The following is a 27881-nucleotide window of genomic DNA, read 5'->3' as shown; positions in this document are numbered from 1 at the left end:
TGGGCAGAGAGGAAAACTGAAATTTCTAAGATCCAGAACAAGTCCTTTTCTTTGATGATCCCAAAACAAAGAAGATAAAAATATTTTCCAAACAGCAAAAGGAAACAATTCAACATTACCCCGGAGAAGATAATAAATCAGAAGAATGGAACTGTCAGAAGGATCCCGGAGGACATAGAGATGATTCAAATCGCAGTTTTAAAGGAAATTGGAACATTTTGACCAAGATTCTTTTTTTTCTGTAATGGTTAGGTTGGGAGGAAGCAGCCATGATCCAATGGCTACATTTATTTTTAGTATTTCTAATATAAATTCATTTCTAATCTGTAAACTCCCCGTGGCCAAGGATCGTCTGTGGTATGCACTCGTTGCATTGTATGCTCCCAAGCGCTTAGTATAGTGCTCGGCACAGAGTAGGGGCTCAGTAAATATCATCGATTGATAATGTCTCTCTCCCGTCTCTCTCGCTCAGTCAATTCACCAATCAGTGGCATCTACTTAGCAGCTACTGTGTGCAAAGCACTGTACCAAGTGCTTGAAGGAGTACAAGAGAATTAGTCAATCAATCAATAGTATTTATTGAGCGCTTACTGTGTGCAGAGCACTGTACTAAGCGCTTGGGAAGTATAAGTCGACACATTCCCTGCCCTCAACGAGTTTACAATCCAGCCGGCGGGGTTGACACTGAACTACAAGGACGATGGAGAAGTGGAACCACATGATCTGTTGTATTTATCCATAAAAGCTTACAAATACAGTGTCCAGTGCTTAGTACAGTGCTCTGCACGCGGCAAATGCTCGATAGATAGTATTACTACTTCCTCAATGCTTGTCACATAACAGCATGGCTCAGTGGAAAGAGCACGGGTTTGGGAGCCAGAGGTCATGGGTTCTAATCCCAGCTCTGCCACATGTCTGCTGTGTGACCTGGGACAAGTCACTTAACTTCTCTGAGCCTCAGTCACCTCATCTGTAAAATGGGGATTAAGACTGTGAGCCTCACGTGGGACAACCTGATCACCTTGTACCCCCCCAGAGCTTAGAACAGTGCTTTGCACATAGTGAGCCCTTTAAAAAAAGGCTTAACAAACACAATTATTGTTAAAACATCAAGGAGAGTATGAACAGATGAAAGTAGGAAAGATGAAACTCAAATTAGTTTATTTTCCTTCTTGTCTTGGGAAGCAGGATGGCGTAGTGGAAAGCGCGTGTACTGGGAGTCAGAGGACCTGGGGTTCTAATCCCTGCTCCACCACATATCGGCTGTGTGACCTTGGGCAAGTCACCTAACTGTGCCTCAATTCCCTCATCTGCAACGTGAAGATTTCATCTTTGTTCAGTGTCTAGAGTATGAGCACCATGTCAACATCATCATCATCATCAATCGTATTTATTAAGCGCTTACTGTGTGCAGAGCACTGTACTAAGCGCTTGGGAAGTACAAGTTGGCAACACATAGAGGCAGCCCCTACCCAACAGTGGGCTCACAGTATAAAAGGAGGCAGAAGGTTTGCTACCATTTGTCTGCTGCATGGGGTTGGGGCACGGGCCTGGGAGTCATCAGCATCATCATCAATCGTATTTATTGAGTGCTTACTGTGTGCAGAGCACTGTACTAAGCGCTTGGGAAGTACAAGTTGGCAACACATAGAGACAGTCCCTACCCAACTGTCTGCTGCATGGGGATAGGGCACGGGCCTGGGAGTCACGACGTTTGCTGCCATTTGTCTGCTGCATGGGGTTGGAGCACGGGCCTGGTAGTCATCATCATCATCATCATCATCAATTGTATTTATTGAGCGCTTACTGTGTGCAGAGCACTGTACTAAGTGCTTGGGAAGTACAAGTTGGCAACGCATAGAGACAGTCCCTACCCAACAGTCAAAAAGGAGTCACAAGGTTCGCTGCCATTTGTCTCCTGCATGGGATTGGGGCACGGACCTGAAAATCATGAGGTTTGCTGCCATTTGTCTGCTCCATGGGGTTGGGACACGGGCCTGGGAGTCATCATCATTATCATCAATCATATTTATTGAGCACTTACTGTGTGCAGAGCTCTGTACTAAGCACTTGGGAAGTACAAGTTGGCAACATATAGAGACAGTCCCTACCCAACAGTAGGCTCACAGTCTAACAGGAGTCACAAGGTTTGCTGCCATTTGTCTGCTGCATGGGGTTGGGGCACACGCCTGGGAGTCACAAGGTTTGCTGCCATTTGTCTGCTGTGTGGGGTTGGGGCACGGGCCTGGGAGTCATCATCACCATCATCAATCGTATTTATTGAGCGCTTACTGTGTGCAGAGCACTGTACTAAGCACTTGGGAAGTACAAGTTGGCAACACATAGAGACAGTCCCTACCCAATTGTCTGCTGCATGGGGTTGGGGCACGGGCCTGGGAGTCACGAGGTTTGCTGCCATTTGTCTGCTGCATGGGGTTGGGGCACGGGCCTGGGAGTCATCATCATCATCATCAATCGTATTTATTGAGCGCTTACTGTGTGCAGAGCACTGTACTAAGCGCTTGGGAAGTACAAGTTGGCAACACATAGAGACAGTCCCTACCCAACAGTAGGCTCACAGTCTAAAAGGAGTCACAAGGTTTGCTGCCATTTGTCTGCTTCATGGGGTTGGGGCACGGGCCTGGGAGTCACAAGGTTTACAGCCACTTGTCTGCTGCATGAGGTTAGGGCACGGGCCTGGGAGTCATCATCATCATCATCAATCGTATTTATTGAGCGCTTACTGTATGCAGAGCACTGTACTAAGCGCTTGGGAAGTACAAGTTGGCAACACGTAGAGACAGTCCCTACCCAACTGTCTGCTGCATGGGGTTGGGGCACAGCCCTGGGAGTCATCATCATCATCATCAATCGTATTTATTGAGCGCTTACTGTATGCAGAGCACTGTACTAAGCGCTTGGGAAGTACAAGTTGGCAACACGTAGAGACAGTCCCTACCCAACTGTCTGCTGCATGGGGTTGGGGCACGGGCCTGGGAGTCATCATCATCATCATCAATCATATTTATTGAGTGCTTACTGTGCACAGAGCACTGTAATAAGCGCTTGGGAAGTATAAGTTGGCCACATCTAGAGACAGTCCCTACCCAACAGTAGGCTCACAGTCTAAAAGGAGTCACAAGGTTTGCTGCCATTTGTCCGCTGCATGGGGTTGGGGCACGGGCCTGGGTGTCACGAGGTTTGCTGCCATTTGTCTCCTGCATGGGGTTGGGGCACGGGCCTGGGAGTCATCATCATCATCATCATTCATATTTATTGAGCGCTTACTGTGTGCAGAGCACTGTACTATGCGCTTGGGAAGTACAAGTTGGCAACACATAGAGACAGTCCCTACCCAACACTAGACTCACAGTCTAAAAGGAGTCACCAGGTTTGCTGCCACTTGTCTGCTGCATGGGTTTGGGGCACGGGCCTGGGAGTCATCATCATCATCATCAATCGTATTTATTGAGCGCTTACTGTGTGCAGAACACTGTACTAAGCGCTTGAGAAGTACGAGTTGGCCACATCTAGAGACAGTCCCTACCCAACAGTAGGATCACAGTCTAAAAGGAGTCACACGGTTTACTGCCATTTGTCTGCTGCATGGGGTTGGGGCACGGGCCTGGGAGTCATCATCATCATCATCAATCATATTTATTGAGCTCTTACTGTGTGCAGAGCACTGGACTAAGCGCTTGGGAAGTACAAGTTGGCAACACATAGAGACAGTCCCTACCCAACAGTAGGCTCACAGTCTAAAAGGAGTCATGAGGTTTGCTGCCATTTGTCTGCTGCATGGGGTTGGGGCACAGGCCTGGGAGTCATCATCATCATCATCAATCATATTTATTGAGCACTTACTGTGTGCAGAGCACTGTACTAAGCGCTTGAGAAGTACAAGTTGGCCACATCTAGAGACAGTCCCTACCCAACGGTAGGCTCACAGTCTGAAAGGAGTCACAAGGTTTGCTGCCATTTGTCTGCTGCATGGGGTTGGGGCACGAGCCTGGGAGTCATCATCATCATCATCATCATCAATCGTATTCATTGAGCGCTTACTGTGTGCAGAGCACTGTACTAAGCGCTTGGGAAGTACAAGTTGGCAACACATAGAGACAGTCCCTACCCAATTGTCTGCTGCATGGGGTTGGGGCACGGGCCTGGGAGTCACGAGGTTTGCTGCCCATTTGTCTGCTGCATGGGGTTGGGGCACGGGCCTGGGAGTCATCATCATCATCAATCATATTTATTGAGCGCTTACTATGTACAGAGCACTGTACTAAGCGCTTGGGAAGTACAAGTTGGCAATGCGTAGAGACAGTCCCTACCCAACAGTAGGCTCACAGTCTAAAAGGAGTCAGAAGGTTTGCTGCCATTTGTCTGCTGCATGGGGTTGGGGCACAGGCCTGGGAGTCATCATCATCATCATCAATCATATTTATTGAGCGCTTGTTGTGTGCAGAGCACTGTACTAAGCGCTTGGGAAGTACAAGTTGGCAACGCATAGAGACAGTCCCTACCCAACAGTAGGCTCACAGTCTAAAAGGAGTCACAAGGTTTGCTGCCATTTGTCCGCTGCATGGGGTTGGGGCACGGGCCTGGGTGTCACGAGGTTTGCTGCCATTTGTCTGCTGCATGGGGTTGGGGCACAGGCCTGGGCGTCATCAACATCATCATCAATTGTATTTATTGAGTGCTTACTGTGTGCAGAGCACTGAACTAAGCGCTTGGGAAGTACAAGTTGGCAATGCATAGAGACAGTCCCTACCGAGCAGTAGGCTCACAGGCTAAAAGGAGTCACAAGGTTTGCTGCCATTTGTCTGCTGCATGGGGTTGGGGCACAGGCCTTGGAGTCGTCATCATCATCATCTATCATATTTATTGAGCGCTTACTGTGTGCAGAGCACTGTACTCAGTGCTTGGGAAGTACAAGTTGACCACACATAGAGACAGTCCCTACCCAACAGTAGGCTCACAGTCTAAAAGGCAAGGTTTGCTGCCACTTGTCTGCTGTATGGGGTTGGGGCACGGGCCTGGGAGTCACAATGTTTGCTGCCACTTTTCTGCTGCATGGGGTTGAGGCACGGGCCTGGGAGTCATCATCATCATCATCAATCATATTTATTGAGCGCTTACTGTGTGCAGAGCACTGGACTAAGTGCTTGGGAAGTACAAGTTGGCCACATCTAGAGACAGTCCCTACCCAACAGTAGGCTCACAGTCTAAACGGAGTCACAGGATTTGCTGCCATTTTTCTGCTGCATGGGGTTGGGGCACGGGCCTGGGAGTCACGAGGTTTGCTGCTATTTGTCTGCTGCATGGGGTTGGGGCACGGCCCTGGGAGTCATCATCATCTTCATCAATCGTATTTATTGAGCGCTTACTGTGTGCAGAGCACTGTACTAAGCACTTGGGAAGTACAAGTTGGCAACGCATAGAGACAGTCCGTACCCAACAGTAGGCTCACAGTCTAAAAGGAGTCACCAGGTTTGCTGCCACTTGTCTGCTGCATGGGGTTGGGGCACGGGCCTGGGAGTCATCATCATCATCATCAATCGTATTTATTGAGCGCTTACTGTGTGCACAGCACTGTACTAAGCGATTGGAAAGTACATGTTGGCAACACATAGAGACAGTCCCTACCCAATTGTCTGCTGCATGGGGTTGGGGCACGGGCCTGGGAGTCACGAGGTTTGCTGCCATTTGTCTGCTGCATGGGGTTGGGGCACGGCCCTGGGAGTCATCATCATCTTCATCAATCGTATTTATTGAGCACTTACTGTGTGCAGAGCACTGTACTAAGCGCTTGGGAAGTACAAGTTGGCAACACATAGAGACAGTCCGTACCAAACAGTAGGCTCACAGTCTAAAAGGAGTCACCAGGTTTGCTGCCACTTGTCTGCTGCATGGGGTTGGGGCACGGGCCTGGGAGTCATCATCATCATCATCAATCGTATTTATTGAGCGCTTACTGTGTGCACAGCACTGTACTAAGCGATTGGGAAGTACATGTTGGCAACACATAGAGACAGTCCCTACCCAATTGTCTGCTGCATGGGGTTGGGGCATGGTCCTGGGAGTCATCATCATCATCATTAATCGTATTTATTGAGCTCTTACTGTGTGCAGAGCACTGTACTAAGCACTTGGGAAGTACAAGTTAGCAACACATAGAGACAGTCCCTACCTAACAGTAGGCTCACAATCTAAAAGGAGTCACAAGGTTTGCTGCCATTTGTCTGCTGCATGGGGTTGGGGCACGGGCCTGGGAGTCATCATCATCATCATCAATCGTATTTATTGAGCGCTTACTGTGTGCAGAGCACTGGACTAAGCGCTTGGGAAGTACAAGTTGGCAACACATAGGGACAGTCCCTACCCAACAGTAGGCTCACAGTCTAAAAGGTGTCACAAGGTTTGCTGCCATTTGTCTCCTGCATGGGGTTGGGGCACGGGCCTGGGAGTCACGAGGTTTGCTGCCATTTGTCTGCTGCACCACCCCGGGCGAGTCACTCCACCCCTCTGTGCCTCAGCTCCCTCATCTGCAAAATGGGGATGGAGACCGTGAGCCCCCCGTGGGATAGGGAGAGGGTCCAACCCAATTGGCTGGTTTCCACCCCAGCTCTTAGAACGGTGCCTGTCACGTGGTAAGTGCCTAACAAATAAATCATAATAATAATGATAGCATTTATTAAGCACTTACTATCACCGCAAATCACCGCTTCAAGCACTTCAAGTGCTGGGGAGGTGACAAGGTGATCAGATCCGATTATCTTGTCTCTACCCCAGCTCTTACTACAGTGCTTGGCACATAGCAAGCGCTTAACTGACACCGTGAGTATTATTATTATGATTATCATTATTATTATCAGAGCCTACGAGGGTCAGCATTCGGGTACAATAAGACTGTGGCGTTTTCCAGGCCTTGACTTAGCCACCGTCTCTCCCCATCCTCCCTCACCACGGGGAAGTTGAAACTCGTCAACGGAGGTTTTTAAATCATCCCGTTGCTAACATCCAGCTCTCTGGAGAGCAGCGAGACCGATAACGGGTCCGAGGCCAGGAGCCCTCCCCAGCCCGGGCCTCTCTGTTCCAGGCGGGACCCGGCGCAGGGACGGAAAGGCAAATTTAAGGGTAAACAAAATGTCACGGCTTCAGGAACTGACGCACGGTGAGAAATTAACCGGCCCGAATGCCACCGAGCCGTTTGAGGAGAGGCCGCCGCCACCGACACTCGACAGGCCAAGGTACAGCTCGATGCGAGGGAGGGGCCCCGGGTTATAAATTGTTTAGTCACGGTTTCTCCACACAAAGAGAAGGAGAAAACCCAGCACAGATTGCCCAGGTCAAAAATAGAAGGCTACTCGAGAAGAGGCCGGAGGGCGGGGAGAATCAAAGGCCCGGGCCGGTGTCTGGAGTCAGATGAGAAGGCCGCTTCCCCCTGGCTCCCGGGGAGGCCAGCCCGTGACATGATTGATTTCACACCCTGGAGAAAAGCGGTTACGAAGGAGCTGGTCGGTTTGGAAATCCGAGGCGAGGCTCTGGGCCCGGCTCTTTTTCTGATATGACGGTGATACCGAGTGCCCACTCGCCGCTCGGGGGGCAGTGAGAGGAGAGGAGAATCGTCGTTTGGTTGGGAGTTGGGGAGGCGGGCTGGACCCCAGATGTCCGAGGTGACCCCGACCAGCCAACCGCCAACGGGCCCTGAGTGCAGGCCGCAGGCCTGAGCCTAGGATCATCATCATCATCAATCGTATTTATTGAGCGCTTACCATGTGCAGAGCACTGTACTAAGAGCTTGGGAAGTACAAGTTGGCAACATATAGAGACAGTCCCTACCCAATAGTGGGCTCACAGTCTAAAAGGGGGAGACAGAGAGCAAAACCAAACATACCAAGAAAATAAAATAAATAGAATAGATATGTACAAGTAAAATAAATAAATAAATAAATAGAGAAATAAATATGTACAAACATATATACATATATACAGGGATGAAGCCCGAAGCAGTGGTGGTCCCCTTCTCCCCAGGAGGTTCCTATTTTTATGGTATTTGTTAAGCTCCCACTATGTGCCAGGCACTGTAAAAAATAATAAAAAAACTGATGGCATTTATTAAGCGCTTACTATGTGCAAAGCATAAGCACTGGGGTAGATAGGAGTTAATCAGATTGTATACCCTCCCTGTCCCACATAGGGCTCACAGTCTTAATTCTCAATGTACAGATGAGGTCACTGAGGCTCAGAGTTGTGAAGTAACTTGCCCTGGGTCACGCAGCATACAAGTGGCAGAGCCGGGCTGAGGCCCCAGGTCCTCTTACTCCCAGGCCCGGAGTCTTTCCACTAAGCCACACTGCCTCTCCAGGTTCTAAATGAGGAAGGTGAGCCAGATGTTAAACATTAAAATTGGGATTTGTGAAGCGCTTACTATGTGCCAAACACTGTTCTAATCACTGGGGTAGATACAAGGGAATCAGGTTGTCCCACGTGGGGCTCACACTCTTCATCCCCATTTTACAGATGAGGTCGCTGAGGCCCAGAGAAGTTAAGTGACTTGCCCAAGATCACACAGCTCACACGTGGTGGAGCCGGGATTCCCAAGCCTGCGCTCTTGCCACTGAGCAGATCCTGACTCTGCCAATTGCCAGCTGTGTGATTTTGGGCAAGTCACTTCACTTCTCTGGGCCTCAGTTACCTCATCTGTAAAATGGGGATTAATGCTGTGAGCCTCCTGTGGGACAACCTGATCACCTTGTAACCTCCCCAGTGCTTAGAACAGTGCTTTGCACATAGTAAGCGCTTAATAAATGCTATTATTATTATTATCACATAGTAAGTGCTTAATAAATGCTATTATTATTATTATTATTATCTGCCCTGTGCTGATGGACAGTTGAAAATTCAGGCAAGGGGTCACCCGCCGGACCCCACCATCACTCTGATCCTTGGTCTCTTCCTTTTTTCTTTCCTATGGAGGAGTCCAAGTGCTTAAGTGTTGCCAAGAACCTGATCTGATCTGGTTCAGCCCCTAACCTCACTGGGCATCAGGTGAATGCCTTAAGGGTTCATCAGGCTCCCATGACAAACATTAATAATAATAGTAACAATCTTTATGGTATCGGTTAAGCGCTTACAATGGGCCAGGCACTGTACTGAGCTCTAGGGTAGGCTAATCGGATTGGACACAATCCATAGCCCATAATCTCCATTTTACAGATAATAATGGTGGTATTTGTTAAGCACTTACTATGTGCGTAGCACTGTTCTTCGCGCTGGGGGATACAAGGTGATCAGGTTGTCCCCCTTGGGGCTCACAGTCTTAATCCCCATTTTACAGATGAGGGAACTGAGGCACAGAGAAGTTAACTGACTTGCCCAAAGTCACACAGCTGATATGTGGGGGAGTCGGGATTAGAACCCATGACCTCTGACGCTCAAGCCCGGGCTCTTTCCACTGAGCCACGCTGCTTCAGTGCCTAGTGCTGTACTATGTTCTGGGTTGATAGTAAAATAAGTGAATTCAAACACAGTCCCTGTTGCCGTAGTAGTAATAGCAGTAGTAGTAGTAATAATAATTATGGCATTTATTAAGCGCTTACTATGTGCATAGCACTGTTCTAAGTGTCCTTACTGAGTGCCCTCTGAGTGCAGAGCACAGTATGCAGCATTTGGGAAGTACAAAACGAACATTTCCTGCCCATGTGGGCACTTATGCCCTAATGGGGAAAAACCAACAGAAAGATACTTACAAAGTCATCCAAGTCAATAACTGAACGCACGATTGAATAAACTGTGTGTACATAAGTGCCGAGGATGAGTAGGTACAAAAGCGCTAGAGGTGCTGAGGAGTTTATATATGTCTTCTAGACTGTGAGCCCACTGTTGGGTAGGGACTGTCTCTATATGTTGCCAATTTGTACTTCCCAAGCGCTTAGTACAGTGCTCTGCACATAGTAAGCGCTCAATAAATACGATTGATGATGATGATGATGATTTGAGATGCTGGGAATCAATCAGGTAAGGCATGTTGGAGGAAGTGGCTTTCAAAAGGAGTTGGATTCCGGGAAGGGCTATGGTCTCGCAGGTTAGTGGGGGAAAGAAGGAAATTCCAAGTCGGGGGAACTGAAGGAGCTGGGGCCGGAGATGGGAGAGTCGAGGGAGGGATACAGCTCAAAGACTGGCTTGACGGTCTGAAGAGAGCAGGCTGGAGAGGCGAGGATAGAGAAAGCGGAGAATTCGAGTGGGGGGAATCGGCGGAGAGCCACGTGGCTCCATTTCCGCAGGTTTCTTCAGAGTTGGAGAAGCAGCACGGCATAGTGGTTAGAGTCAGAAGGAGATGGGTTCTAGTCCCTGCTCTGCCACTTGTCTGCTGTGTGACCCTGGGCAAGTCACTTCACTTCTCTGGGCCTCATTTACCGCAACTGAAAAATGGGGGTTGAGACTGTGAGCCCAGCATGGGACAGGGACTGTGTCCAAATCCATTTGCTTGTAATAATAATGACAATAATAATGATGATGGCATTTATTAAGCACTTACTATGTGCGAAGCACTGTTCTAAGCGCTGGGGAAGTTACAAGGTGATCAGTTTGTCCCACGGGGGGGGCTCACAGTCTTCATCCCCATTTTCCAGATGAGGGAACTGAGGCCCAGAGAAGTGAAGTGACTTGCCCAGTCACACAGCTGACAATAGGCAGAGCTGGGATTTGAACCCATGACCCCGACTCCAAAGCCCGGGCTCTTTCCACTGAGCCACGCTGCTTCTCTAAGCAGCGTGTATCCACCCCAGCGCTTAATACAGTGCCTGGCACATAGTAAGCCCTTAATAATTCTTTTGATTCCCTCTTTCAGAACCAGGCATGAGCAAAAATTGTGTGATCCCCAGCCAGCCAAATCTCCCCTCTCCCTCCCTACCTCCCTTCTTCCCCTTCTCCCTTTGTCCCCCCAACCTACACACATCCCCCTCTGTACTAAACTGATTTTGTCATCCCAGGGAGCAAAGAGACCAGCAAACTCAACTGCATTCATTCATTCAATCGTATTTATTAGTATGGTGCCCGGCACATAGTAAATGCTTAATCAATCAATCAATCAATCAATTGTATTTATTGAGCACTTACTGTGTGCAGAGCACTGTACTAAGCACTTGGGAAGTACAAGTTGGCAATGTATAGAAACAGTCCCTACCCAACAGTGGGCTCACAGTCTAAAAGACAAACACCATGATTATCAATGGATACAATAATTATTATTGAGTGTTGTGTGCAAAGCACTGTACCAAGTGCTTGGGAGAATACAGTATAACAATAAACAGGCACATTCCCTGGCCACAGCGAGTTTACTTCTCCCGTTCTCCGGAGGGCCACTGATTCCTCCCAATCTCCCCACTTTTAAATCCAATCCCGTAATGCCTGACAGGTCCATGCATATTTGCTTTCAATCAATCAATCAATCGTATTTACTGAACGCTTACTGTGGGCAGAGCACTGTACTAAGCGCTTGGGAAGTACAAGTTTCAGCAAGTCTTCCTTCACCTCTCTGCGAACAGTAGTGACCAGGGGCTCCCAGACTGAGCCCCTTCCTTCCTCTCCCCCTAGTCCCTCTCTCCATCCCCCCCATCTTACCTCCTTCCCTTCCCCACAGCACCTGTATATATGTATATATGTTTGTACATATTTATTACTCTATTTATTTTTTTATTTTACTTGTACATATCTATTCTGTTTATTTTATTTTATTAGTATGTTTGGTATTGTTCTCCGTCTCCCCCTTTTAGACTGTGAGCCCACTGTTGGGTAGGGACTGTCTCTATATGTTGCCAACTTGTACTTCCCAAGCACTTAGTCCAGTGCTCTGCACACAGTAAGCGCTCAATAAATACGATTGATTGATTGATTGATTGATTGACCAATAATGAAGAGGCAGTGGGCTGATCGGCTCCTCCTTGAAACCTTTGAGGGGATCCCACACACATTTTTCTGATGATTGTTAAGCTCTTACTAGATGTCAAGCGCTCTTCTGAGCACCGAAGTAGATTTAAGTCAATCAGGTTGGACGTCCCACGTGGGGCTCATAGTCTTAATCCCCATTTTATAGATAAAGTAACTGAGTCACAGAGCAGTTAAGTGACTTGCCCAAGGTCAAACAACGGACTGATGGCAGAGCCAGGATAAGACCCATGTCCTTCTCCTCCCAGGCCCAGGCTCCATTCACTAGGCAATACTGCTTCTCTTGGTTGGTAGACATGTTCCCTGTCCACAATAATCAAGAGGGGGAGACAGAAATTAACAGAAATAAGTAAATTAAAGATATGTACATAAGTGCTGTGGGGCTGAGGAAGGGGTGAATAAAGAATGAGTAAAGAATAAATAATGAGAAGCAGCATGGCTCAGTGGAAAGAGCCCAGGCTTTGGAGTCAGAGGTCACGGGTTCAAATCGCGGCTCTGCCAATTGTCAGCTGTGTGACTTTGGGCAAGCCGCTAAACTTCTCTGGGCCTCAGTTACCTCACCTGTAAAATGGGGATTAAGACTGTGAGCCCCCCCGAGGGACAACCTGATCACCTTGTAACCTCCCCAGCGCTTAGAACAGTGCTTTGCACATAGTAAGTGCTTACTAAATTCCATCATTATTATTATTAAAGGATGCAAGGGTGATACATAAGGGAGTGGGAGAAAAGGAAATGAGGGCCTAGTCGGGGAAGGCCAATAATAATGAAAGAGAAGAGCAATGTCAGTGTAGGAGTGGAAAAAGCAGATCCTCTTCTTTCCTTTCCCCTCCCTCCCAATACACACAGTACCCAACACCCCCAAGGAAAGAACTTCAAAAGTTTGACCCTGAGCAACTTAGATCCCCCTGAATTTTAAGGAAGCGCAAAGCCAGGTGTGGTTAGCATTTCACCCCGACCCCCTGTGAGAAATAGAGGGTGGAAAGGGAAGTGTTTGAGCCCTGGTAACTATCAGGAAGTGGTCGATAATATCAGAGGTCAAAGATCAGGGCAGTGGCCCTGAGAGACGGTAAAGAGCTTCCTTGAGTCAATGAAGGGGCCCCGGGCTTTGGAGCCTGGGAAGACTCACTCACTCAATCAATCAATCGTATTTATTGAGCACTTACTGTGTGCAGAGCACTGTACTCCCACTGGAATGCCCCCCCCCCATCAATCAATCAATCAATCATATTTATTGAGCGCTTACTGTGTGCAGAGCACTGTACTAAGCGCTTGGGAAGTCCAAGTTGGCAACATATAGAGACAGTCCCTACCCAACAGTGGGCTTACAGTCTAAGAGGGGGAGACAGAGAACAAAACCAAACATACTAACAAGATAAAATAAATAGAATAGATATGTACAAGTGAAATAAATAGAGTAATAAATATGTGCAAACATATATACATATATACAGGTGCTGTGGGGAAGGGAAGAAGGTAAGATGAGGGGGATGGAGAGGGGTATGAGGGGGAGAGGGCCCCACCATCTCTATCTGGAGATTATTGCAATGTCTATCTCCCCCACTGGACTGTAAACTCCTTGAGGGCAGGGACTCTACTCTCTTGTACCCCCCTGCACTGTAAACCCTCAAAAAATTCCAGTGATTGAGAGATTGACTGATTGATACTACTTGAATGAGAGGGATGGTTTCCTCCCTCCTAACCTCCTCCCTCCCTCCTCCCTCAGTCCCACCTTCACCCACACACACTCCCTCAGCCTCTTCCCATTCCCCGCACTCCCCTTCCTCCCTCCCCGGAGACCAGAACTCTTTTTTGGTCCCTGGGCCCCTCCTCTCCACAGAGACAGAAGACAGTCTATTGCAAGGAAACCCCATTTTCCCCAAGGCAACCCAGCTTCAGAGTAGGTTTTTATTATTATTATTATTAGCAATAATTAGCAATAATAAAATGGTATTTGTTAAGTGCTTACTAAGTGCCAGGTACTTTGCTAAGGCCTGAGGTCGTTACAGTGTAAGCAGACCCTCCGTGGCCCACTTAGGGCTCAGAGCCCAAGGGGGAGGGAGAACAGGGATTTAATCCCCATTTTACAGAGGAGAAAAACCAAGTCCAGAGAAGTGAAGTGACTTTGCCCAAGGTCACGCAGCAGTCAGGTGGCCAAGCTGAGATTAGAACCCAGGTCTCCTGACTCTCAAACCCGGGTTCTTTCCACTAGGCTACACAGCTTCTCCTTTTAGACCCTCCCAAGGTGTCAGGTTTGGCAGTGTTCCCCAAAGGGCAGGGGAAGGGATCTTCCCTAGCCTGGGCTAGACGGAGAGGAGAACTTGGCCCAGGTGGAGACGGGACAGGGTGAGAGAGAACCAAATTCTCCACAAGTTCTCCCCGAGTTCTCTGACTGAGCCCCCTCCTTCCCAGACTCCTTCCTCTCCCCCTCTCCATCCCCTGCCTTACCTTAGAGAAGCAGCCTGGCTCAGTGGAAAGAGCCCGGGCTTTGGAGTCAGAGGTCATGCGTTCAAATCCGGACTTCACCGCATGTCAGCTGTGTGATCTTGGGCAAGTCACTTAACTTCTCTGGGCCTCAGTTACCTCATCTGTAAAATGGGGATTAAGACTGTGAGCCCCATGTGGGACAACCTGATCACCCTGTATCCTCCCCAGTGCTTAGAACAGTGCTTTGCATATAGTAAGTGCTTAACAAATGCCAATTATTATTGTTATTATTATTACCTCCTTCCCCTCCCCACAGCACCTGTATGTATTATATATGTTTGTTCATATTTATTACTCTATTTATTTTACTTGTACATATTTATTCTATTTATTTTATTTTGTTACTATGTTTTGTTTTGTTGTCTGCCTCCCCCTTCTAGACTGTGAGCCCGCTGTTGGGAAGGGACTGTCTCTATATGTTGCCAACTTGGACTTCCCAAGCACATAGTACAGTGCTCTGCACACAGTAAGCGCTCAATAAATACGATTGAATGATTGAAGGAATGGCTGTGGTGGGTTTTACTCCTCACAGGGGCTCTTGAGGGCTGGGGGAGGGCTCTGAGACTTCCTTCTCCCTGAGCTAGCTCCTCCCCAGAAGAATGGCCCATCCAAGAGTCCACCCCAAGTGAGGCAGCCAGTTTGCCAGGCCTGATTGCCCACAGCCTGGAAGCTGATCCCAAAGTGCCAAAGTCCCCTTCCCTTCCCCACCCCCTCCCCGCTGCAGCTGATAAGCACCAGGACCAAACCCTGTTGGGGGTTGGTTCGCGGGGTGCAAAGAAAAGCCTCCAGGAATGCGGAGGACAAAAGGGGCAAGGACAAATGGCGATTTCTTGGTGAAGGAGGAACCCCCGTTTTGTTTCAAGGTAAAGCGGAGGGATTAGTGTTGATCCCCATTCACCTCTCTGTTGGCAGCAGGCCATATCAGCATCGAACTGGTCCGTTAAAAGAGACCACCGCCTGCCCTCAAGGCCTAATTCACACACAGTTGCTCTTCTCCACGTTTATACCCACGTCCTTCATTTTGGAAGATGGCGCACGGGGCAGAGAGGTCCTCGCCAAGGGGGCGAGGGTGGTGGAAAAGGCCACTCTGCGACCGGTGGGACTCCCTTCATTTTGATTTTTTGAACTTGTCAGCTGTGTGACTTTGGGCAAGTCACTTAACTTCTCTGGGCCTCAGTTACCTCATCTGGAAAATGGGGATGAGCCCGTTGTTGGGTAGGGACCGTCTCTATCTGTTGCCGACTTGTACTTCCCAAGCGATTAGTACAGTGCTCTGCACACAGTAAGGGCTCAATAAATACGATTGAATGAATGACGGGCGACAACCTGATGACCTTGTATCCCCCCAGGCGCTTCGAACAGTGCCTGAAACAAATTAAGCGCTTAACAAATGCCATCATTAAGTGCTTAGTACAGTGCTCTGCACACAGTAAGCACTCAATAAGTATGATTGAATGAATGAACTGTACTTGATAAGCTCTTACTACTTGCCAAGCACTGTACTAAGTGCTGGGGTAGATGCCAGCTATACGGGTTGGATACAGTCCCTGTCCCAAATGGGTCTCACGTGTCAGAGTCAAGAGGGAGGAGGATCGACTCCCCATTTTACAGATGAAGACACTAAGGCCCAGAGAACTGAAGTGACTTGCCCAGGGTCATACAGCAGACCCATGGGGGAGCCGGGATTAAAATCCAGGTCCTCTGGCACCTAGGCTTGTGCTGTTTCCACTGGGCCACTTAATAAATACCATCGATTGATGGATTACTTTCACTAATGGGAGGGTCAGTAGCCACAGCAGGTAATAGAAGTAGTAACGTCTATTAAACGCTTCCTGTGAGCAGAGCACTGCACTAAGCACTGGGAAAGAGTCTCCAGTGGGAATTAAACACAGACCCTGGCCCTCGAGGCTCAGCAAAGGGTAACAGTTTCTATAGGAGAGTGAGCCTTGAAGGCAGAAAAAGTTAACTGGAGGCAGGAGGTTTCTATCAGTCAGTCAGTCAGTCGTATTTATTGGATTAGAACCCATCTTTCCACTGAGCCTTGCTGCTTCTTTAGCCAGCCAACAGGAAATAGGCATAGGGAGGAGTGTGATGTTTTATTTTACTTGTACATATTTATTCTATTTATTTTATTTTGTTAATATGTTTTGTTTTGTTCTCTGTCTCCCCCTTTTAGACTGTGAGCCCACTGTTGGGTAGGGACTGTCTCTATATGTTGCCAACTTGTACTTTCCAAGCGCTTAGTACAGTGCTCTGCACACAGTAAGTGCTCAATAAATACGATTGATTGATTGATTGATTGATGTGATATCCCCCCTCAACTCTCAACTGGAGACCTCAGTGAGCTGACGGGGCATTTTTCCACAGGACCCTCAGTCCACTGAGGCTGTTTTGGAATGAAAATAAGAGGGCAGAATAGATTACAGTGAAGCCTTTGTTATCTGGGACCTTATTATCACCCAGAATGGTCCAGAAACCAGCATGTCTCAGGGCCCCACATGCGGACAATTAGTAGTCAGTGGGTCATCTGAATCCCGGTCCCCCAGGATGAGGATCAGGCCTCTGTGAGATCGCTCCTAATTTGATCGGTAAACAGCTTCGGCCCCCTGTCAATCAGTGATCTGTAGCTACAATTTATCTCCTAATCGGATCAGTAAACAGTCCTCTAGGCCCTCCCCTTTTCTCTGTGCACCTAGGGCTGAGGGGTAGTCCCTATTCCTTTTGTATAATAATAATGACATTTATTAAGCGCTTACTATGTGCAGAGCACTGTTCTAATCACTGGGGAGGCTACAAGGTGCTCAGGCTGTTCCACGTCGGGCTCACAGTCTTAATCCCCATTTTACAGATGAGGTAACTAAGGCACAGAGAAGTTAAGTGACTTGCCCAAAGTTACACAGCTGACAATTAGTGGAGTCGGGATGCAATACACTCTGCTGGGCATGCCTGACTCTTAACCACCTGGTTTTTGTTTGTTTTTTGACTACTCTCATTGGCCAAGCCTCCTGGGTAACCCAGCTTTTTATCAATCAATCCCTCACTAAACCAGTGGTATTTATTGAGCCTTTATTGGGTGCAGAGCCCTGCATTAAGTGCCTGGGAGAGTGGGCTTAGGCATGATACAGTGCCTGGCACACAGTAAGCGCTTAACAAATACCATTATTATGATTTGTGAATGGTAAGGAGCTTGTAGTCCTCTGAGGGAGAGACATGAAAATAGATTACAGGTAGGAGGAGAGGAGAAAGGATTTTACCTTCACTGGATCAGGAAGGAAATTCATTCAGGGTGTCAAAGGAATGAAGGAAAAAGGTAAGGAAGAAGGAATTTTCCAAGCCAAATGGTGAACGTGACTAAGAGGTATATAGAGTTCAAGGCCTCCCTGTGGGGTTTCGAGGCCTGGAAGCCTGTTATTTGACAACCTCACTGTGGTGATCCATCTGGTTCCCCACATCGGTGGTTTCTCTTTTGTCAACATGGAAATAACTAAGGACTCGTCTTTCCAGTGGCCCGTTCCTCCCCTATCCCCAGCTCTCTGCTTGAAGTTCACATTCACAGCTGTTTGGTTCTATTTTCACTTTAGGGTTAGTACGTTTTGTAGGTTGCCCTCAGACTGCTCTTAGGATTTTGGGAGAGGAGATAGGCAGCGAATTGGGGAAGGAAAGAGGTTTTGTGGCCCAAATTCTCTTGGAAAAAGTTTCCCAGGATGTGTAGAGGGTGAAGAACCGAATTGACTTGGACGAGGTGCTTGCCAGCAGCCAAGGTCTGCCACTGTAACTATTTTTCTCAAACTGGAGTGGGGGCTTATTATAGTAATAGTATAGTCCCTTCTCGACTGTGAGCCCGTTGTTGGGTAGGGACCGTTTCTGTATGTTGCCAGATTGTACTTCCCAAGCACTTAGTACAGTGCTCTGCACACAGTAAGTGCTCAATAAATACGATTGAATGAATGAATGAAATAATAGTAGTGGTATTTATTCTAAGCACTTATTATGGGCCATGCAAGCACTCAATTCAGTGCTGAGCAAGCCTGATCAGACACAATCCATGATAATCAATCAGTCAATCGTATTTATTGAGCACTTACTGTGTGCAGAGCACTGTACCAAGTGCTTGAGAAGTACAAGTTGGCAACATGTAGAGACAGTCCCTACCCAACAGTGGGCTCACAGTCTAAAAGGGGGAGACAGAGAACAAAACCAAACATACTAACAAAATAAAATAAAGATGAGGGGGATGGAGAGGGGGACGAGATAAAAGAACAGGGGAGAAATAATGTGACCTAGAGGAAGGAGGACAGGCCTCGGTGGCAGGGGAAGTGGGTCTAATCCTAATTCTGCCACCGGCCTGCTGTGTCACTTCGGCCAAGTCACTTCATTTCTATGCGCCTCAGTTTCATTATCTGTGAAATAAGCATTCAATGCCTGTTCACCCACCTCCTTATACTGTGAGCCCCATGTGGGACAAGGACTGGGCCCCATCTGATTGCCTCGTATCTATTCCAGCACTTAGGACAGTGTTTGACATAGAGAAAATGCTCAAAAAGGGCAATTTCATTATTATTATTGTTATCAGATGGATCATTCGAAGTTCGGAGACGTGAAATTGCTTCCCTTAGGTCTAACAGCAAGGCAGAGATGATATTTGATCATAGGTCTCCTGATTCCCAGGCCCTGATCCTTCTACCAGGCAACTTTGCCTCCCAACTGGCTGCTCTTGAATGAGTTAATTGCTTCTCTGTAGGAAACTCTAAGCCTAAGGGAGGCAAATGAGCCATGTGGTCAGTAGCCTCTCTCCTCACCAGAATTTCTGTTCTTTCATAAAAAAGACTTCGATTGAATCACTTCTCCCAGTTAAGGAATACCTACTTGAAGAGGTGGCTTTGAAGGTGGGGAGAGATGGAATCTATCAGACTGGCTGATGAGGTGGTTACCATCTAGGAAAAGGGTGTGAGTTGGTAGTGGGAGAGTCAAGAATAAGGAACGGGTAAGGCTCACTTGGGAGGAGCAACGAATGAAAGCCGTGTGAGACAGCGTGGCCAAGTAGAAAGGGCAGGGGGACCGGGACTCAGGGGGCCTGGGTCCTAACCCCGGCCCCTCCTCTTACCGTCTTGGGTAAGACGGTTATTGTCTCAGTTCTAGTGTCTCATTTGTAAAATGGAGATGACAGCGTGGCTTAGTGGAAAGAGCATGGGTTTGGGAGTCAGAGAACGTGGGTTCGAATCCCAGCTCTGCCACTTGTCTGCTGTGTGATCTTGAGCGAGTCACTGAACTTCTCTGTGCCTGTTACCTCCTCTTTAAAATGGGGATTAAAAGTGTGAGGCCCACCTGGGACAATTTGATTACCCTGTATCTGCCTCAGAGCTTAGAATAGTGCTTGGCACTTAGTAAGCGCTTAACAAATACCATTATTATTATTATTATTATAAAATACCCGTTCTCCTTCCCTCTTAGACTGAGTTCCATGTAGGCAAACAAAATAAATGATTATTATTAGATGTGATGTAGTGGACGGTATGGAGGAAACAGATGATGGGAGAACCTTGAAGCTGAAGTCCAGGATTTAATTATATTAATGTCTGCCTTCCCCTGTAGACTGTAAGCTTGTCATGGGCAGGGAACAAGTCTACCAATTCTGTACTGTACTCTCCCAAGTGTTCAGTGCCATGCTCTGCATACAGTAAGTGCTCAACAAATACCATTGATTGGAGAGAAATTGGGTAGCCACTGGAGACCTTTGAGGAGCAGAGTGATGCAAACAAGCCAATATGCTTACATAATAATAATAATAATAATGATGGTATTTTTTAAGCACTTACTATGTGCTTAAGCACTGGGGTAGATACAAGGTAATCGGGTTGTCCCACATGGGACACAGCCTTCATCCCCATTTTCCAGATGAGGTAACTGAGACCCAGAGAAGTGAAGTGACTTGCCCAGAGTCACACAGCTGACAAGTAGCGGAGCCAGGATTAGAACCCATGACCTCCGACTCCCAAGCCCGGGCTCTTGCCACTGAGCCACGCTGCTTCCCCGTACTTGGAAAAAGCTGTCCTCTAAATTCCCTTTATCCACTTCGGTTGTGGAGGTGAAAATGAGGGAACAAGAGCCAGCACCGTTCTACATTAGACAAGCAAGTGGACTTACAAGTTAGACAAAGATGGGTCCCCGCCAATCAGCGAGGCTTGCCGAGAAGGACAGTGAGTCCCAGGGCAGTGTGCCGGACAGTTCCCGGGCTCTCACTCTGCCTCCCAGGCAAGCAGGACTGTTAAATTTGGGTGGAACAGACTGTCCTGCTTTGGGAAGGTGTTGAGAGGAGATACTTACCCTCTGCAGGCAGGCAGGGGTTAAAAGGATGGGGGCCACCAGCCTGGGCTGGGACAACAAAGAAGCAGCCCGTGTGGCCTGTGGAGCTGGGCTGGGACCCTCTAGCTTAAAGCAGTTCCTCCTTTTCTTCCACCCCCTTCTCCTTAACCCTGAAGTTCCTCTCCCCAGGTCTCTTTGGCGTGAGGCTGCAGCATTTGGGTTCTGGAAGAAAATGTCTGTCAGGTTGTCTCCTGCACCCACAGCTTGTTGTTTTCTCCTCTTATTATGATTTAGCAGCGACTGAGCCTCAGGGGAGTTTCAGGCCCTTCCTAAAGGGCCTCAGGAGATGGGAGAGAGAGAAGTCCCTTTTGCCTTTTGGCACCTAGATACAAGGTAATCGGGTTGGATACGGTGCCTCGGTTCCTTCTGCAAAGTGGGGATTCAGTGCTTCTTCTCCCTCCTACTTGGACTGTGCGCCTCACGTGGGACCCGATGATCTTGTATCTACCCCAGTGCTTAGCACCTGCTTGGCACAAAGTGCTTAAATACCGCTACTAATATATTATTCAGAGTAGAGAAGCAGTGCGGCCAAATGGATAGAGCACAGGCCTGGGACTAGTGTTCAAATCCTAGCTCTGCCACTTGTCTACAGTGTAACCTTGGGCAAGTTACTTAACTTCTCTGGGCCTCAGTTTCCTCGGCTGTAAAATTGGGGATTAAGACTGTGACAGGGACTGTCCAACCCGATTATCTTCTATCTACCTTTGTCATATATTAAATGCTTAACAAATACCGTCGTTGTTATTATTTTTATTATTATCATTATCTAGACTACACAGGCCGTCTGCTATCAGGGTTTCTCCCCAGGCCATAGGCCTCCTGTACTCATCATCATCATCATCATCATCAATTGTATTTCTTGAGCACTTACTATGTGCAGAGCACTGTACTAAGCGCTTGGGAAGTACAAATTGGCAACAGCAGCCCCCGTTGTCCCATACAGTGCAGATGGTCTTTCTACAGAACCCAACTGACTTGTATTTTCCGTGCCTGACGCTGCGTACACACGTGCAACCATTGCTCCCAACAGCTATGCAGCTGTGTTCTGGCCCTAACGTATAGTGAAAACTCTCATCCAGATAGAACTGAGTGCACACATTCTCTCCAGAGTCAATCAGAAAAACATTTATCCTTTCCATCCTCTTTCATTTTTACTGTTAGGTATTTCGTTAGCACTTAGCGTGAGAGGAGTACTGTGCTAAGCTCTTGGGGAAATGTAATATAATAGAATGGGTAGACATGATCCCTGCCCTTTTGGAGCGTCCTGTGGTTTATTTTCATATGTTTGTTTTATTACGGTATAAAAGTGCGTATTATGGGCAGGCACTGCACTAAGCGCCGGGATAGATGCAAGATAATCAGGTTGGACACAGTCCCTGTCCCACATGGGGCTCATGGTCTTAATCCCCATTTCACAGGTGAGTTAACTGATGCGGAGAGAAGTGAAGCGACTTGCCCGGCATCACACAGCAGACAAGTGGTGGATCAGGGATTAAAACACAGATCCTCCTGACTCTCAGGCTCCATGCTCTACCCATTAGGCCACACTGCTTGTCGGTTTTATAAGTTGTTTTTATTGCATTCTTTCTGCTCACACCTGATTGTTATTCTGTGCATCCTGCAATAGCCGTTGCAAGTATTGCATGAACAAAATGACACAATAACCAAAAGATTCTGGTATAAACAAGTCTGGGAAAACAGAGAAAGCCTTCTCTCCCAATTGCCTGAAAAGTGGTAGGTAATCTTGCTTCCCAGTTATTGTGCCCGTCGATTTAAGTCTAGTAGCCAGTCTACTAAATCTGATCCCTCAAAATGGCATGAGCAGCAGTAGTGTATAAACCGCTTCAAAACGGCTGTAATCTGAAGAGTCCAGAACAAGATTCGGGGGGAGAGGGAGTGGCGAGTAGTCTTTCACTGGACCTCGAAGATCCAGAGCAGAACGGTTCAGGCCTGAAAACTTTAAACCCTCAGAAATCATCCCCCAGGGAAGATGAAATATCCAAAAGGACTGTCAGCTCGTTGTGGGCAGGGAATATGTCTTTTTATTGGTGTACTCTCCCAAGTGCTTAATACAGTGCTTTGCACACAGTAAGCGCTCAGTACATTCAATTGAATACATCATTCGTTCGTTCATTCATTCAATCGTATTTACTGAGCGCTTACTGTGTGCAGAGCACTGTACTAAGCGCTTGGAAAGTAGAAGTCGGCAACACGTAGAGACGGTCTCTACCCAACAATGGGCTCACAGTCTAGGAGTCTTTATTATGAGAATCAATCAATCGTATTTATTGCGTGCTTACTGTGTGCAGACCACTGTACTAAGCGCTTGGGAAGTACAAGTTGGCGACATATAGAGACAGTCCCTACCCAACGGTGGGCTCACAGTCTAAATGAGAAGCAGCGTGGCTCAGTGGAAAAGAGCCCGGGCTTTGGAGTCAGAGGTCATGGGTTCCAATCCCGGCTCTGCCCATTGTCAGCTGTGTGACTTTGGGCAAGTCACTTCACTTCTCTGTGCCTCAGTTCCCTCATCTGTAAAATGGGGATTGACTGTGAGCCCCCCCGTGGGACAACCTGATCACCTCGTAACCTCCCCAGTGCTTAGAACAGTGCTCTGCACATAGTAAGCGCTTAATAAATGCCATTATAATAGAAGGGGGAGACAGACAACAAAACAAAACATGTAGACCGGTGTCAAAATCGTCAGAACAATGGCATCCCCTGTGATCATCTGAACTCCAGAAAAGCCAAATCCAGAAAATCCCCCTTCATTTCAGGGGTGAGGGGAAAATCAATCAATCAATCAATCGTATTTATTGAGCGCTTACTGTGTGCAGAGCACTGTACTAAGCGCTTGGGAAGTACAAGTTGGCAACATATAGAGACAGTCCCTACCCAACAGTGGGCTCAAGAAGTCTTCAGAGTTATATGTTGCTGCACAAACTAACAACCGCAGTGATTTAATGTGAGGGTGATGGTCAGGATGATTCAAGCATAACACTTTATTGTTATAGTGTACTCCCCCAAGCACTTAGTATAGTGCTCTGCACACAGTAAGCGCTCTCCAAATACGGTCGAATAAATGAATGAACCTTCTTTTTGAATAGAAAAAAACCCCCAAATCTTTCTCTGGGACAGTTTGGGGCATAAAACACAGGGAATGGGTAGGGAAACAGCATGTTTTAGAGTAGGGTTTGTTGAGGATTTTATTACAAACTGCCTGAGGTGGTGGCTTCTTCAACCCAGTGCATTGGATTACACACTTAATTGAACCCTGGTACTGACTCATGTGTGCTATTGTTATTTTTGTTTTCTTAACCTCACCGAGGCAACGAAATGTTTTAGTTTTCAAACTTGGGCTTGGAGGAAGGGTTCCTTTTTCTCATATTCTTTTTTCAATCTCTTTCCTTTCTGCCTGCTTAGTAAAATCAGATCCCAGGATCCTTGTGTCTATCAGGATGGGGCCATAAAAGTGAGGCATATGATACGATTCCTGTTGCCGTCAGTGTTTTCACAGCAGAAATTCAGCTTCAAATAATGGCACTGTTTGCCAAGCACTGGGATAGATACAAAATAATCAGTTTGGGCACAGTCCCCCATCCCACGCGGAATGCACTGAGGTTCCCCTGCTGGAGCCAGACAGGGGCAAGGGCAAGATTGACTGCATTTATTGAGTGTTTACTGTGTGCAGATCACTTTTCTAAACACCTGGGCAAGAACAAGAAAACAGACACATTCCCTGCCCACATCGAGCTTCCAGTCTAGAAGGGGAGACGGACATTAATAGAAATAAATTGTTGGGGATGAATAAAAGGAGCAAATCAGGGTGGGAATGGGAGAAGGGCTTAGTGAGGGAAGGCCTCTTGGAGGAAACGTGCCTTCATTAAGGCTGAGAAGCAGCATGGCTCAGTGGAAAGAGCCCGGGCTTTGGAGTCAGAGGTCATGGGTTCAAATCCCGGCTCCGCCAATTATCAGCTGTGTGACTTTGGGCAAGTCAGTTAACTTCTCTGTGCCTCAGTTTCCTCATCTGTAAAATGGGGATTAAGACTGTGAGCCCTACGTGGGACAACCTGATCACCTTGTATCCCCCCAGTGCTTAGAACAGTGCTTTGCACATAGTAAGTGCTTAACACATAGCATAAAAAAAGGCTTTGAAGCTCAGAGAGAGTTGGGGTTGCATAGCTAGGACCTTTGCGACAACTCAGTTTTTTCAGATGTTTGGTGAAGGTGCAGAAGCAGTATGACATAGTGCATAGAGCACAGGCCTGAGGGTCAGAAGTTCACGGGTTCTAATCCTGATTCCTCCACTTGTCTGCTGGGTGACCTTGGGCAAGTCACTTAACCTCACTGGGTTTCAGTTACCTCATCTGCAAAATGGAAATTGGGACTGTGAGCCCCAGGTGGGACAAGGACTGTGTCCTACCCAATTTGCTTGTTTCCACCCCAGTGCTTAGTACAGTGCCTGACACATAGTAAGTGCTTAACGACTACCATAGTTACGAATTAGTAAGACCCTAGAACATATCTTTCCCATTACATTTCTGTCTGGCCGTGAACTAAGAATCAGGTTTTGCAGGGATTATAACGTGCCTTCTCATTCTCATTTGAGGGCACTTTCATTAATCTTTTTTATTGTGGGGCCTAAATTCAAGACAACCCCTGCTCCGGTTCCGAAGACAGACTCCGCAGTAGTTGATGACAGACTACGGTTTGGTGAGTCAGGCTGCTGACTAGAGAATTTCAGTATATTCCAAGCCGAGAAGTCGAATAAGTTTTAAGCATCTTTGGAGGCACTGATCTAGGCATAAATGCAATATAAAACAGGTTGAAGACTTCCCCACTAGATTATAATCAATCAATCAATCAATCGTATTTATTGAGCACTTACTGTGTGCAGAGCACTGTACTAAGCGCTTGGGAAGTACAAGTTGGCAACATATAGAGACAGTCCCTACCCAACAGTGGGCTCACAGTCTAAAAATTATAAACTTATAAAATCTTGGAAGGCAGGGCATACTGTCTGCTTACTCTGTTGGACTCTCAGAAGCACTTAGTACAGTGCTCTGCACACAGTAAGTGCTCAAGAAATGCCATTGATCGTCTTGAGTCTCTGTTCAGAATCTTAGTGCGTAGCCCATAGGACTAAGCACGTAGCCCATCCCCACAGCACCTATGTATACATCTGTAGATATAGCTGTAATTTATTTATTTATATTAATGCCTGTCTCCCCCTCTAGACTGTAAGCTCATTGTGGGCAGGAATGTATCTGCTGTTATACTCTCCCAAACGCTTAATTCAGTGCTGTGAACATAGTAAGCGCTCAATAAATATGATTGAATGAATGAACTTCAACTAGTTGTAGAACCCAAACTCCGAGATATGCATTTCATAAGAGTAGAAGGGGTGATGAAATATCAACCAGTGGTATTTATTGAGGACTTATGGTGTGCAGCGCACTCTACTAAATCCTTGGGAGAGTACAATGTAACAGAAACATTCCCTGACCACAGTGACCTTACAGTCTTGGGGGCCAAATATGACTTGAAGCTTGGGTGGGGAGGCATTCTTTAAAGGGGCGAGACTTGACCAGAGAGTGTCGGTTAGCACTGACAAGACCCAAAGCGGTGGCATAGTGACTCTGTGGGTTATTTGCCCTTGGAAGCCTATCCTCTCCCTGTTCCCACCTTGGCTAAAATTCCCATCCCTTTGGGTTCCCTGACTCGAAATAAGAAGCTGGCACCTGTGCGTTTCCAACTACCTTTATTAGAGATTAGAGAAGTTTGGCTTTTAGAAAAGCACTCATAAACCCCAGACGCGATCCAGTCTTTCAGCGTGCCACGATTGATTAATGAAGCCCGGCACCCCTTGTAAAGTAAGTTTTAATCACTGCGAGAAGCCGTCTGAGAGGTATAATCTGGCTCTTAGATGCCCAGTGATTCGATGAATTCATGACGGGTGGAAGGGCAGCTTCTTGGCAAATTGGAGTTGAAAAATTTTTACTTTTCATGGTTCTGGATGAGAATCCTAACACGCACAGGAGCTTAGATTCTGCAAGCTGCTGGGCTCTCTGATCCCTCACTGGTGAGGGATTCCAGGATTTCTCAGGAATCCCTCCTGCTAACCTTAAAAAAAAAACAAAAAAAACCTTTAGTTCCCCTTCTATGGGAAGCAGCACAGTGGGAAGAGCTCTTCTGGTTGGAAGAGCTCGGGCCTGGGTTCTACTCCCGGTTCTACCACTTGGTTTCTTTGGGGGGGGGTTAATAGTATTTTTTAAGCACTGGGGTAGATAGAAGCTTATCAGATGGGCACCGTCCATGTCCCACCTGGGGCTCATTGTCTTAATTCCCATTTTACAGATGAGATAAATGAGGCATAGAGAAGTTAAATGATTTGCTCAAAATCACACGGCGGACATGTGGCAGAGCCGGGATTACAAGCCAGATCCCATAGGCCACGTCGCACTTGCCTCATCTTTTAAAATGGGGATTCAGCATCTGTTCTCCCTTCCCCTTGGACCGCGACCCCAGGTACAACAGGGACTGAATGACCTGATCATCCCGTATTTACCCCAGCGCTTAACATAGTGCTTGGCGCATAGTAAGAGCTTAACAAATGCGATTATGATTTCGATTTTTATGAGCATTCTTCAAACAGAAATTGGGCCCAACTTTCTCAGTGGCACAGGACGGTCCATGCGGGCGGCTGAGCCTGCTGGCATTGGCCATCCTCTGTCGCTGGAGAAAGAGCAGGGCAAATCAACAGACCAGCACGGCGCTCCTAGAAGAAAGGAGTCACCAGTGTGGGCTAGTGGAAAGAGTGGACTGGAAGTCTGAGAACCTGAATTCCTCTCCTGGCTGTGCCACTTGCCTGCCGTGTGAAACCTTGGGAAGGTCACTTCTCTGGTCCTGTTTCCTCACCCATAAAATAGGGTGAGGAAAATAAATATAAATACATAAATATAAATATAAATATATAAATATATAAGCTTATATATATAAGTGCTCAATAAATATGATTGATTGATTATTCTATTTATTTTACTTGGACATATTTACATATTCTATTTATTTTATTTTGTTAATGTGTG

At 47.3% G+C, this 27881-nt stretch overlaps 1 pseudogene; it reads left to right on the top strand.

Annotated features, from left to right (window-relative positions):
* LOC119941261 overlaps positions 1 to 27881 on the top strand; it is an 82428-nt pseudogene that overhangs the window by 32884 nt on the left and 21663 nt on the right.

Source organism: Tachyglossus aculeatus, chromosome 20, assembly GCF_015852505.1.
Source record: "Tachyglossus aculeatus isolate mTacAcu1 chromosome 20, mTacAcu1.pri, whole genome shotgun sequence".
NCBI lineage: Eukaryota > Metazoa > Chordata > Mammalia > Monotremata > Tachyglossidae > Tachyglossus > Tachyglossus aculeatus.
Note: the sequence above shows the minus strand (reverse complement) of the source record. Positions and strands in the feature narration are given on the sequence as shown.